Raw genomic sequence first — 12,562 nt, forward strand, 5'->3', positions numbered from 1 at the left:
CTGATTTCTCAACAAAAACTATGCAGGCCAGAAGGGAGTGGTAAGAAATATTCAAAGCGATTAATAGCAAGAACCTACAACTAAAATTACTCTACTCAGCAAAGCTATCATTCAGCATTGAAGGTCAGATAAAGAGCTTCACAGATAAGAAAAATCTAAAAAAGTTCATCACTGCCAAACCAGTATTATATGAAATACTTAAAGGTATTCTTTAAGAAGAGGAGGAAGAAGAAAAAAGTAAAGATAAAAATTATGAATAACAAATACATATCTACCAACAATGAATCTAAAAATCAACTGAATAAAAAATCTGATGAACAGAATATAATAGAATCAGGGGCATAGAAAGAGAGTGGACTGACAATTCTCAGGGAAAAGAGATGTGGGGGTGTGGAAAGAGACTGGGGAAAATTGTATACCTATGGATGAGGGAAGTACAGGGGTTAAGGGCAGAGGGTGGGGTGGGAACAAGGTGGAGGGGGGCTATGGGGAGAAAAAGAGGAACAATTATAATAATTTGAACAATAAAGATTTATTTTTAAAAAACTTGTGGGACATTTACACAATGGAATACTATGCAGTTATTAAAAATAGGGATCTTATTCTTTAGAACAGCATGGATGGATCTGAAAAATATTAGGACAAGTGAAATAATCCAATCTGAGAAAGACAAGTATAACATGATCTCACATATTTGTGGGATTTAATGAACAGAATGATTTGACCAATAAAATAAGACCTGAAGCATGGAGGCTGCCTCCTGGTGGGTAGTGCACATCATAGCATGAAGTTGAACTCATGGTCGAACTCTTAGTCAAACAGTACCTTCTCCATTTTACCCAGACTATAGAGGCTGCATGGGTTTATTCTCCCCCTAACCAGACCCTTCCCCCAAGGTTTCTTGACCCACAGGTTGAGAACTGCTGCTAAGACCATCAGAAAACATAGATATTTACATTATGATTCATTAACAGTAGTAAAATTACAGTTATGAAGTAGCAACAAAAATAATTTTATGGTTGGGGGTCACCACAACATGAGGAAACAAAACACATGGAGACTAAACAGCATGCTAATAAACAATGACTGGGTCCCAGAGAAATCAAGGAAGAAATAAAAAAAAAATCCTGGAAACAAATGGCAATGAAAACACAACAATCCAAAATCTATGAGACACTGCCAAAGCAGTCTTGAGAGGGAAGTTCATAGCTCTACAAACCTACTGCAGAAAAACAAGAAACAATGGTAATAAATTACCTAACCCTACAACTCAAAGAGTTAGAAAGAGAGCAACAAGAAAAACCTAGTGTAAGCAAAAGGAAGGAAATAATAAAGATCAGATTGGAGATAAACAACATAGAGACCAAAGAAACAATACAAAATGTCAACAAAACAAGAGCTGGTTCTTTGAAAGGATAAACAAGATTTATGAACCTCTAGCCAGGCTCATCAAGAAGCAAAGAGAGAGGACAGAAATAAACAAGATCAGAAATGAAAGTGGTGAAATAACAACAGACCCCACTGAAATATTAGGGATTGTTAAAAAATACTACGAACAACTCTATCCCAACAAACTGGACAACCTAGAGGAAATGGACATATTCCTAGAAAAATATAACCTTCCAAAACTCAATCAGGAAGAATCTAAACAGCTCAATAGGCCAGTAATTATGGAAGAAATTGAAGGAGCCATTAAAAAGCTTCCAGCAAACAAAAACCTGGGGCCAAGCAGCTTCACAGGAGAGTTTTACCAAACATTCAAGGAAGAACTAAAACTTATCCTCCTCAAACTATTCCAAAAAATTCAAGAGGAAGGAACACTTCCAAGCTCCTTCTATGAAGCCAGCAACACAGTGATACCAAAATCAGATAAAGACAACACAATTAAAGAGAATTACAGGCCACGCCAGGACCAATTTGGCTCAGTGGATAGAGCATCGGCCTGCGGACTGAAAGGTCCCAGGTTCGATTCCGGTCAAGGGCATGTACCTTGGTTGCGGGCACATCCCCTGTTGGGGGGATGCAAGAGGCGACTGGTCAATGTTTCTCTCTCATTGACGTTAATAACTCTCTGTCCCTCTCAATTCCTCTCTGTGTAAAATCAATAAAATATATTTTTTTTAAAAAGAGAGAGAGAGAGAATTACAGGCCAATATCCCTCATGAACATAGATGCCAAAATCCTCAACAAAATTTTAGCAAATTGGATCCAGAACTACACCAGACCAAGTACAATTGGCCATACACCATGACCAACTATGATTTACCCCAGGAATGCAGGGATGGCATAATATCTGCAAATCAATAAACATGATATATCACATAAACAAATTGAGAGATAAAAATGACATAGTCATATCAATTGATGCAGAAAAGGCATTTGACAAAATCCAACAACCTTTATTGTTAAAAACTCTCAACCTGTGGGAATAGAAGGGTCATACCTCAACATAATAAAACCTATAAATGATAAACCCACAGCAAACGTCATACTGAATGGGCAAAATCTAAAACCATTTTCCCTAAAAACAGGAACAAGACAAGGATGCCCACTCTCACTATTCCTGTTTGACATAGGACTGGAAGTATTAGCTATTGTGATCAGACAAGAAGAAGAAACAAAAAGCATCCAAATTGAAAAAGAAGAAGTAAAGCTGTCCTTATTTGAAGATGACATGATAGTATATGTAAAAAAAAAACAAAACAAAAGACTCCATAAAAAAATTAATAGACTTGAATGAATCGACAATGTAGCAGGATACAAAATTAACATCAAGAAATCTATGGCCTTTTTATACACCAATAGTGAACTTACAGAAAGAGAGACTAAAAAAGCAATCCCATTTACCATCACACCAAAAAAATAAGATACCTAGGAATAAACTTAACTAAGGAGGTAAATGTGGTATTACACAGAAACCTAGAGGACACTGAAAAAAGAGATAAAGACACAAATTGATGGAAGAGCATATCATGTTCATGGATTGGTAGAATCAACATCATTAAAATGTCTATACTACCCATAACATAGATTCAATGCACTCTCCATTAAAATACTAACCCCATATTTCACAGACCTAGAAAGAACTCTCCAAAAATTCATCTGGAATAAAAAAAAGACCTCGAATAGCCACAGCAATTCTGAGAGAGAAGAATAAAGTAGGAGGGATGTCAATACCAGATTTCAAGCTGTATTACAAAGCCACTGTTCTCAAAACAGCCTGGTACTGGCACAAAAACAGACATATAGAGTAATGGAGTAGAATAGAGAATCCAGATATTGACCCAAACCACTATGCTTAATTAATATTTCACAAAGGAGGCATGAATATACAATGGAATCAAGATAGTCGCTTCAATAAATGGTGTTGGTTAAATTAGACAGATACATGCGAAAAATGAAACTAGATCACCCACTTACACCATACACAAAAATAAACTCAAAGTGGACTTAAACATAAGATGAGAAACCATAAAAATACTAGAGAAATCCACAGGCAGCAAAATCTCAGACATATGCCCAAAAGAACTTTTTCACAAATACTGCCTCTAGGGCAATGGAAGATAAAGAGAAAAACAAATTGGACTACATCAAAATAAAAAACTTTTGCATAGGAAAAGAAACCATCAACAAAACAACAATGAAGCCCACTGTTTGGGAGAATATATTTGCAAATGTTATCAGTGATAAAGGTTTAATCTCCAATATCTACAGTCAGCTTGTACAACTTAACAAAAGAAAGATAAATGATCCAATAAAAAAAAATGGCCAACGGACCTAAATAGAATCTTTTCAAAAGAAGACAGAAGGAAGGCCAAGAGACACATGAAAACATGCTCAAAGTCACTAATTATCTGAGAGATGCAAATCAAAATGATAATGTGGTACCATCTCACACCTGTCAGAATGGCTATCATCAACAAATCAACAAAGGACAAGTGTTGGGGAGAATGCGAAGAAAAAGGGGACCCACGTGCACTGCTGGTGGGAATGCAGACTGGTGCAACCACTGTGGAGAATAGTATGGACTTTTCTCAAAAAACTGAAAATGGAACTCCCATTTGACCCAGTAATCCCACCCTAGGAATATATCCTAAGAAACTAGAAACACCAATCAGAAAGGATATATGCATCCATATGTTCATAGCAGCACAATTTACCATAGCTAAGATTTGGAAACAGCCTACATGCCAGTCAGCAGATGACTGGATCAGAAAACTATGCTATGTCTACACAATGAAATACTATGCTGCCATAAAAAAGAAATAATTCTTATCATTTGCAGCAACCTGGATGGAATTGGAGAACATTATGCTAAGTAAAATAAGCCAGTCAATGAAAGAAAGATACCACATGATCTCACTCATTATGGATAATAAAAAACATTACAAACTGATGAACAAAAAGATAGATACAGAGACAGTAAAGCATCAAACAGACTGTCAAAGTACAGAGGGAAGGTTAGGGAAAGATGGGGGAGATAAGAGATCAACCAAAGGACTTTTATGCATGCATATAAGCATAACCAATGGATGCAAAACATGGGAGGTGAGGGCATGTATGGGAGTGGAGTGGTGAGGGGCAATGGTAAGATATGTACACATATGATTTAAAAAAATGGGAATAAAAAGATTCTCTCTCAGCATTGATGTTTCTATCTCTCGCTCCCTCTCTCCTCCTCTCTGAAATCAATAAAAATATACTTAAAAAAATAAAAATAAAAATAAAAATAATATAGCTAAACTGGCTCCCCCACCCCAGAACATTCTTCTTTTGTCTTCATCTAAATATGGCATTTAATATGATTGCTTGGACCGTTTCAGGGAGCACTCGTTTCCTGGGTATCTCTCATGTATACAAGAAGTATACATGTTGTTAACTTGTGTTTGTTTATCTCTTGTTAATCAGTCTATTAAGGAGGATCTCAGCAAAAGAACCTAGAAGGATGAAAGGAAGATTACTTTCCTTCCCCTATATTACCATTACAAATTTTTTTCATTTATGTATGAACTTGTTCAGTCTGTCTTCATACCAGTTTCTCCATCTTTTTTCTACATTTGTTTGTTGTCTCTTTCCCTGTTCTCAAATCTAAACTTTGAAAGTAGAGACCTTGACTATTTTCCCCTGAATGTTTCACCCACACCTAGAATAGTGTTTAGCACAGAGAAACATACAAAAATGATGTGTGGAATAATTAGGGGGGTTCCCTCAACTCAACCTGCACCCTCTCCAATTGGGGACCCCTTGTGGGATGTCCAACTGCCATTTTAGGCCTGGGATCAGTCCTAAACCAGAAGTCAGACAGCCCTCTAGTAATCTGGGACCCACTGGCTCCTAACTGCTCATCTGCCTGCCTGCCTGATTGCTCCTAACTGCCTCTGCCTGACAGCCTAATCACCCCTGCTGGCCTGGTTGCCCCCAACTGCCCTCCTCTGCAGGCCTGACATTGCCCCCAACTGCTTGCTTCTGCTGGCCAATTTGGTTCTGATTGGCCGGTTCCTAGGCCCATCATTGGCTCCCCACATCACCCACTTTTAGTTCTGATTGGTTGGTTCCTATGCCAGTCAGCATCTCCAGGCCTATCTCTGGGCCTGATCAAAGAGGCGGGGCTTAACAGCAGCCCCTGCAGAGAGCAGGAGAGAAAGAAAGCCTGACTGCTTGGGAAGATCAGAAAGAAAGAGGAGAGAAAGAGAGAGGTAAGTACATTGATTAACAGCTTCCACTGAGGCTGCAAATCAGACTTTGAATCACTTTCTGGGTCTCAGCCACCTGGGTAGACAATGCCGAGTCACCAGGCTGCAGCTGGGCAACCCAACACTGACTTCCCCATGGTCAGCATTTGGTTGTGAGTGGTGGTTACAATCCTGTGATTTTATTAACATGGGCTCTGCCAAAGAGCCAGGGAAGTCACAAGATGGTCACAGAAATTCCAAGGACACATCCTTCTGACTCCTGATTTAGGAAGGGAAAGAGTGATCCTCTCTTATCTTTAGTACTAATAACCCCAGGGAAGGACTCTAAGTGACCAAGGTTGACTCCATATCTATACTCATCAAGTGGCCAAAGGATGGGTAATACAGACAGGCATAGGTCATATGACCCCACATCTGACAGTGTCATTGTAATGAGATGGGGCCAGGATGATACTGAGTGAGAGGAAAGGAGTTCTCCTTAAGGATACAGAGATGTCGGTTTGGCTCAGTGATAGAGCGTTGGTCTGTGGATTGAAAGATCCCAGGTTCATTTCCGGTCAAGGGCATGTACATTGGTTGCAGGCATATCCCCGGTGGCGGGTGGGGGAGGGGTTGCAAGAAGCAGCTGGTCAAATGTTTCTCTCTCATCGATGTTTCTAGCTCTTTATCTTTCTCCCTTCCTCTCTGTAAAAAAATCAATAAAAATAATTTTTTTTAATTGCCTTCCTTTAAAAAAAAAAAAAGGATACAGAGATGCTGTAATCAGTAGCAGGAAGAAAAAGATGCTTGGCAATTTAAAATAAAAACCAAAAATCATATATCTAGAAAGTTCTCTAGCAAGTTCTTTTTAAATGCATTTTTATCCTATTCTCCAACACACTACTTTCTTTTGAAACTCTGAGTTATTAATAAAAGTGTCAAACTATATTGACCTCAGGGTTTATTGTTTGGAAGTGTCAAACTACCGTATTTTTCGGACCATAAGACGCTCCGGACCATAAGACGCACCAGTTTTTAGAGAAGGGAAATGAAGAAAAAAAGATTCTGAAACAAATAGTGTCCTAAAATATTTTGTGTGCATTAAAACCCAACATCACAGTCATAAACACATGTAATCAACCCTGTAAACAGCAGCATTTAGAACCATTTTAGAGCCGGACAAGCACACAGAGACCACACAGAGCCGGGCAAGTAAAAAAACTTTTTTTTTAAAGTATATGTGTAGGCTATATTTGGACCATAAGACGCAGGGACTTTTTCCCCCCACTTCTGGGGGGAAAAAAGTGCATCTTATGGTCTGAAAAATACGGTATATTGACCTCAGGGTTTATTGTTAATCTTCCAATGACTTCATTAGCCTAGTTTAATAAAGTGAGGATATGTTTACCTCCACCTCTTTAAATGATTAATAGGTTAATAGACTTTTGCAAAATTATTCATGTTTCCTCCAAAAGACAAAGTGAATCATTGCAAGTAAATACAATGCAAGCAAGCTATCACACAAAATAAAAGTGAAGTTTAAAATTTTTTAAATTATTTAAATTTTCAGAGTTAATTCCTTTTCTTAAAGTAATATTTAAAGCTTTAAGAAGCATTTTAGGTAAAGGTAACTTTAATTATGCAAATGAAGTATCTGCATTATTTGAGTAATATTGTTTATTCTATTCACCCCAATTGAAATTCTACATTTAACTCAAGGTCTGAAGGTAAATTGCGGTCTGAAGGTAAATTGTGCTGTCATAATATCAGAAAAGCAAGTGAAAACTAGAAGAAAAAGTACAAGTAATGCAGGCCAGGAAAAATATTTTTAAGGGGGTGTTACCTACACGGCCCAACTCTGATCTTCACTTTGTAGGCACATCCAAAGTCCAGACATCAATTAAATCTTGGCCTCAAAACAATTTCCTACTTTGTAAGTCATATAATGAACATATTATATATTATAATAAATTCAAGACACTCAAATTATTTATTATTTTCACATCACTATGAATTTATAATGCTAATGTTAGAAATTTCTTGTGTAGTCACACTTACCTGTTAAATGCATCCACATACTTTTCCTTTTGGTTAAAACCCTATGTCCATAAAACACACAATAATTCCACTTCATTGTGTTTTGTAACTGATTTACAGATGGAAAGTTCTTCAGGCTCAGATCTTTTCTGAGAGCACTCCAACTGCAGAAGTTTTCCATAGGCAGAAACCACAAAACAAAAAGAGGTTTATTAAATTTGGCTTTTGCTGAGCTCAGTAGGGCAAGTCCCCTCAGCCTGATGCCAACACCCTCCCTCTACCTACATGAAGCAGCAGACCAAAATGGGTGATGCTTAAACCTGCTTTTTCAGGTTTAAGGGCCTGTCATACATAGAACACAGTTAATCAGTCTTTTATTAAGGAGGGTCTCACCAAAAGAGAATAAGGGACCTTCTCTCTTTGCCTCTCTCTGACACCTGTCCAGACCCACAAATGCCTCCTGTTCCCTTATTCAGATGAGCATCACTTTCCAACAGACCTACATACTCCCCTCCTCCCCACAGCCAAATCCTGCCTGCCCAGTTGGCCTGTTTAACTTTACACACAGATTTTGTTCCAAAACTTGGGTTCTAGAGGCTTAGTTTTTATTCTCATGTCCCCAAACAAAAGTTCCTTTCACTGAAAGAAGAAAACTGTGAGAGCCTCTCTTTTGCTGAATGAAAATTGACAAATGAAAATAACTCGGTCTTTTTTAAAGCTAAGAATTAGTCATAGCTGAGTGTCTCATTAAGATGCCCGAAGTGGAACAGTCTCATTTGCTAGTTAATAACCAACAAGTAACAAACAAAAGGGATATTTGCTTTTTCCCAAAAAATATATTAGCTCTTTCATAATAGGAAAAATAATATTCTATATCTATCCTTGACAGGGAAAGTGATGTGGGACATTACAATAGAACAGGCAGAAAAGTTACATATAGAAATACTGGCCACCAATCTGGAGATGAAAATTTAGCTGCAAAAGCCAATAATGAAAAGAAGGAAGAAAAAGATCCAATAAAGAAAAGCTGTTTTGTGCCAGATCATTTTAGGAGTAAGAATTTCTATGAATGATTTATTTTAAATGGCTATTAGACTACGAAGGTGTTTATATATGTAAAATATGTATATTGGAGGGAGTAAGCTGGTAGCTTCATGCTCCTGAGGGAAAATCCAAAATTCATTACCAATCCTTGGTCTACCGCAGGGAAGTCTGAAAACCCCAGGCGCCTGGAATTCTTAAAAGGCCATTCAAGCCTCAGGTGTACTCAGTTGTTTCTCCATTTTCCCTATCCTTCCGCTTTTCTTTCCTTAAAAAACTTCTTGTAGGATTTGCATTTGAAGAGGTTCAAGAGGTCACTTCCCTCTCACTCTGCCCCCTCCCCCCCCTCCGCCAGCGGAGCAGCGGCGTCCAGACCCCCTCTGGAACACCGTCCCAGTCCTGGTGCCCCAGAGCCGCAACTCCCACTGATGTTTTGCGCCTTGCGCCCTGCGGCCACCAAGGGGCTGATTTTGCCTTCAGAGAGTTCAGCCTGCCCCTTACTGGGCCCCACACCTCCTTCCGAGTGAAAGGGCCGCGCTAATCCCAACGAAGAGCGGAATTTATTGTCTGCCTTTCCAAGCATTGTTCGATGGCAAGCCTTAGACAGAGAGGACCCTAACCAAGATCAGACAGAGTAGAGTCCGAAGGCACTAAAAGAAAAGTACTCTCTCCGCTTTCCACCCCCAGCTTCTAAAGTCCTCCGCCCTCTGTGCCTCCTTTCCATTACACTTCTACCCAACCAGGACATCCTTCCACTCTGAGCGGGTAGCACGCCGCTGCCTAAAGCACTCTTCACCCCAAACAATTTGGCCCGCTTTGAGCCATCCGGACGATGCAGCCAAAGAAAGGCATGCTGAGCTAAATCAAGTTTGACGGGGGTCACCAGGTCTCTTCTTAGAGAGCTGGGCGGCCTTAACGCCCAGAAGCGCCCAGCCACCGCGCGCTCGGGCCGCACCTGCTTCACCGCACCGCTTGAGCCTTAAGCCAAGGGTCCTGCCCTGGACTTTTTCATACTTTCTCTTAGCTCCGTTTATAACTCTTACTTCGTAATCGACTATTAAAACTGAAACCAAGCCCACGAGTTTGATTGTGGCTGGCCCAGTTAGCCCTAAGCCCTTCGGACCACAACTGGAAGTCACTCGGGGGGAAAGAGGTCCAAAGTCAGAGGAATCTTCGTGGTCAATTTCATGGCTGATGTTTGTTGAGATTCCCCCTCCTCGTGTGCTGCTGGCTATTCTACGCTCTTGATGTGTGTTAATTAATTCATTTAATCATCCTAGCAACTTTATGAAGCAGCTAGTATGATCCCAATTATGAAATGAAGAAACTGAAATTCCGAAAAATAAAGTAACTTGTTCAAAGTCTTGTAACTAGAAGTGCAGGGTGTATTGGGGCAGGGAGGTAAACAGAAAAAAAAATTAAATGGGCAAAAAGCATTTATGACTTTAGTATTTCAAATCGCAGATTATATTTCAGAATTACAGTTGCCGGAAACTCGTGGGGTTGTATGAGGGATGCGGCGGTGGCCCTTTGTTTACTGCCATATAGGAGGCTGAGGGACGCATGCCCACCGCCTAGGGTGCCTGGATGCTGTGGTTCGGGTGGATGGTGAAGGATCTTTGCCTGCCTTGTAGTCTCCCACAGGGAGATCCAGAGCCTGCGTTTGTTGCAAACGGGAAATGGAGCGGAAAGGAGGAAATTTCCGCCTGAAATAAACTCAGGCCGCTGTTTTGCTTTTGGCTCAAGTCCTGGAGCAGCCCACCAGGCGCTCTTGCAACTCCTGCAGCAGCATGCGGGCAAGTGTTTCTTGCTGCGCTTTCACGCTTTCCCTGAGATATCTCAGGGCAGAAAAACTCCTCAAGTGCAGATCAGCGGTCTGTGAGCGAGCCCAGATCCCACACAGCCCTCCGCCTGTGCCTGGCATTATTCCGCAAGTGTTCCCGGGGCACACTTTGGTCAGGACAGATGACGCTACACACACACACACACACACACACACACACACACACCGCCTTGGTCACGGTGCCCATCGTCATCGGAGGGCGAGCGCCCAGGCCCGGGTAATGCGAAATAGTCGGATTCTGCCTACTGCTGCGTGAACCCCACCAAAGGAAACATCGCCCCCTTCCCCACTCGCCCCGCAAGAACTCACGCGTCTTGGTTGTGCCCAGATGCCCCGCTCACGCCCGGAGAGACCCCTGGAGAGACCCATACCCAGAAGAGGTAGGCTTAAACTTATAGACAATGGGCACATCTTTTCTTTATTAAAGACAAAAACAAAACGCATATTAGAGAGTTCTCTGGGGAGGAAAGATCCCATGCACGGCGAAACTTAGAGTACCTTAAAACAACAGCATTTTTGTTCCTTTGGCAAAAAACAAACAAACACAACAACAATAATATAAATGTACATGTTAATATATGTTAATGCTTTTCGCAATTTTGTACATATATTTTTATTGATTTCAGAGAGGGAGATAGAAACATGAATGATGAGAGAGAATTGTTGATGGCTTCCTCCTACACACCCCACACTAGAGATAGAACCTGAATGCCTGGCCCTGACTTCCTGATTCATAGATCTACGCTCAACCACTAAGCAACGTGGGCCAGGCACTTTTTACAATTTTTATTTCACCTTTATAGTCACTATGGGAGAGAGCCTGTTACTATTTTTATTATTCACAATTTACCAAAAAAAAATTTAGATGCTGAAGCTCAGAGACTTACCCAAGGTTACAGGAAACAGGTGCATTGTCAAAATCTAGTGCTTTCTATGACCACCACATGGCTATTCATCTGACCAGGGTCGCATTGAAAATGAGGGAAATGCTAAGACCTATGGTAACATGTATTGTTTGGTGGTAGAGAAAAATCAGACAACTCAATAAAATATTTGTACAGAGTCCTGGTGTGGTCTGGTGCTTGAGGGTATGGGGCAACCAACCAGTACCTCGTATTCCACGCTTTCTTCACCCCCCTTCCCCACGCCACAGCATACCTTCACTTTTCCAGCCAAATCCAAAACCCTCCTACAGGCATTTAGAAACAACACAAAAAGTATTTCCTGGCTGGCCACTGCCTGGATAAACAATTTGGAACTACTCTATGGCACACATGGACAAATATACACTTGCATAGATCTACGTAAAGAAACATGTAATCTTGCCATAAAATTAATGTCATATGTATGATCTGGTATGAATGTATGGATGCAGTGTGGCATCAACCCTGGGGGCTGAACAGAGGAGCACCCTTTTTCACAGCCTTAGCCCTGGTGAGAATGGGGAAAGGACAAAGCCTGGAAAAAGCCAAGAGTGGGGCTAGGAGTCACTTGGGGGGAGGAAGCAGCAGGATGGACAGTTCTGTTTATAAAACACACATGCAGAACAATTTCAGATTTCCCCAAGGAAATGTGCTTGTCTGTGCCAAATTGTAGGTATGGAAAGGAAAATAATTGTAGGTATGGAGAGCTAGAGCTGGAGGGCATGGGGGAAAGTAATAAGGTCTACTTGTAGAACATGATGTCTGAATTTGCCCTAAAATATTTCAGCAAGAAATGAAAACAGAAAAGAGATAAATGAAGCAAGTATGGCATAACTTGATAATTGTTAAATCTAGTGATGGGTACATGAGAGAGGGCTTATTGTATACCCTGTCCACTTATGTGAAACTTTTCATAATACATATTTTTAAAATTAAAAACTCAACATCTTCACTTAAAATGGGTGTTTTATTGTATGTAAAGTATAGCTCAATAAAGTTAATTTTTAGAAGTTTTTCTTTTTCATAAAAATCAGTTACTATGAAGG

This window comes from Pipistrellus kuhlii, unplaced genomic scaffold (genome assembly GCF_014108245.1).
Source record: "Pipistrellus kuhlii isolate mPipKuh1 unplaced genomic scaffold, mPipKuh1.p scaffold_m20_p_2, whole genome shotgun sequence".
In the NCBI taxonomy this organism is placed as follows: Eukaryota; Metazoa; Chordata; class Mammalia; order Chiroptera; family Vespertilionidae; genus Pipistrellus; species Pipistrellus kuhlii.